The sequence below is a fragment of the Thalia democratica genome, chromosome 5 (genome assembly GCF_965202585.1).
Source record: "Thalia democratica chromosome 5, ktThaDemo2.hap1.1, whole genome shotgun sequence".
NCBI classification, from domain to species: Eukaryota; Metazoa; Chordata; class Thaliacea; order Salpida; family Salpidae; genus Thalia; species Thalia democratica.
In genome coordinates this window covers 73,015,120-73,017,557 of record NC_139169.1, presented here as the reverse complement: position 1 = coordinate 73,017,557, position 2,438 = coordinate 73,015,120, and the positions used below count along the sequence as shown (strand labels likewise).

Genomic DNA, 2,438 nt, shown 5'->3' with positions numbered 1-2,438 from the left:
TCTTACCTCACCAAAGAAAACTGATAGCCTTTTGTAGCTATCAATAGCAATTATACTGTTTTAAACTTTTTACTAATGTTAGATATCTAAAACTTATACTACACAGTTCAACCTTTAGTTATAAGTAAACTTGTATTTTGTTAAAATCTAGTGAAAACTAATTAATTTTTGGTATTACGAGCAAGCCAGTCAAAAAAGAATTCAAATCCTTTTTACAAAACATTACAACGTTGACTGAATCTGCTGAAGCTCTTACAAGTCTGAGTGACCAACTTAAGTAAATACAGGTTTGTAGAAAATATTAAGACTAAATTAAAAAGCTAAGATTGTAAAATAAATAAACATCTAGTTTTTATAGTGTTAGTAAAATTTATATAAACTTAAGTAATTTATATATATTATTTAGTATAAATAGCAAAAAATAAAATATACTTTACAACAAAAATTTGCAGAATTTATAAACTTAATTATTTTTGTATACTTTTTTTTTAATGTTTGCAATAAGTAGAAGTTAAAACTTAAATCTGAGTTCAATTGCTTTAAAATCATATTTTTTCTCGTACTATTGATAAGTTTGTTTAACAGTTGTTTAAAATTTTAAAACATAAAACAATAGTTTTCATTATAATTATCTACTGAGATCTTACTATCCTTAAACTGGCCACAACCTCAGACTGAGAGCCAAACCTACGACATCAGAAGATCGCGTTGCTTCGTTGGTACAAGTATGTTGATACGAAAGGCGACAAGTCGATGGGAGGCGCCTTGACAGATGTTTTGATGGAAAGAAAAATATTTAGTGAAAGTTTTCCAGATCGTGAAAAATCAGCGGAATATTCACAAGACAAGTTGAATGATGAAACTGACACGAAAAGCTCAGTAAACAATTAACCGTTGCATATGGTTTCTTCTGTGTGTGGAAAAGCAGGCACTGATGGAAATAAGTACGAACTAAGGCATGTTAAGTTGCCAGAAAACAAACTGTACTTCAACGCTTGAAAACAATTGAAGAGTTTTTTAAATTTTTTAGTTAGTTCATTTTTTTTGAAACTTCATAGGACAACACGTGTTTAACTTTTTCTTCTAACTTAATATGACTGAATTAAACTTTTGTTAACAGATCAGAAAAACCAAGTTTTATTTAACTTGCAAACTTTTAAAAAACTACTGTTTTTAATCTGAATCGAACGATCTAAGTTAAAGTAGATTGTTTTACTTTTTTTCCTTAGTTGTTTAATTGTTTGTTTGTTATATTTATCGCGATGGGCTTAAACCAATATAACAAGTATAAATGTTCAAAAAGTAGGTTTAAATAAAAAACAATAGAAATAAAGTTGTACAATAAATATAATAAACAAAATAGTTTGTCAAACTAGGCACTATCACAGTCGAATTTTCCAACTGAGAATTCAATGAGACCCTTACTGTAGATTGATGAACGTTGATAATCCCCTATAGATTGTAAGTCGAAGACCTTACTCAACCGTTAACTGTACGTAGGTTAATTCAAAACTGAAATTTTTCAATACTATTAATATTTAATTTATTTGTTCGATTATGAGGTAAAAAAATATTTTATGGCTCACTCAGCACTCAATAAGCACACTAGAAATTAAAACTTGAAATAAAAACATCAACTAAAACGAAAATAACATATTCTATCAGTGAAAAAACATACGAAAACTGTTTTTTTGCAGTATGGAATTCCCACTAAAACATAATTCAAAGCAAAGCAAAACCGGTTTTCTTCAGGCCATGCTTCTGTTAGATAAATAGTATGCAAGCTGCCGATGTCAGAGGAAAATTTTCTATGGGCTTTACTGTGCTATAGGTTGTGAATAAATGTATACAAACTCCCAATAGGGGAGGCGATCCGATTCCGGAGGTACTGCAATACCGGACCGACTCTTGACGAGCGGGAAAATAAATTGTCTGAACTGCACGTCGGTTGACAAAAAGTCGTTTGATCATGGGAAGGAAGCGTGGTCCTTCTCGAAGCGAACAAACTTCGAAGAACAGATACTACACTCTATCTTAGCTCAATGACCCAAGAAGCGATGCTTTCTCAGTATCCGTTTTGTAATGAACAAACGAAGACTTTGAAGAGCTTGTGACAACCACTCGCATTAGTCATTTAATGAATGCACAGTGAAGACGGTACAAAATTACTCTTAAATATGTGTAAAATATAAAAAAACGACGCCAAAAATTAAACATGAAGCCTTCGTTTGGACTGAAAAAAAAAACGTAGACCATCAACTTAGATGGTCGTAGCTTAAAAATAAAATAATAAAGAAAAGTCAGAACCTTCTGAACGAAAAAAAGGCGTTCATTTATAAGAGTATTTTGATTTTATTATCAACTGTATAAGTGATACTGTTCTTTTATGATTAATTAACTTTAAATAAAAAACTAATGTTTTGTTTGTTAGTAGATAA

At 30.4% G+C, this 2,438-nt stretch overlaps 1 non-coding gene across 1 annotated transcript; it reads right to left on the bottom strand.

Annotated features, from left to right (window-relative positions):
- Positions 1–1,863: 1,863 nt before the first annotated feature.
- LOC145837307 (U2 spliceosomal RNA) lies at positions 1,864–2,059 on the bottom strand. The gene has a single exon (XR_014369945.1). It is a non-coding gene; the product is annotated as a U2 spliceosomal RNA (small nuclear RNA).
- Between the last annotated feature and the right edge of the window lie 379 nt (positions 2,060–2,438).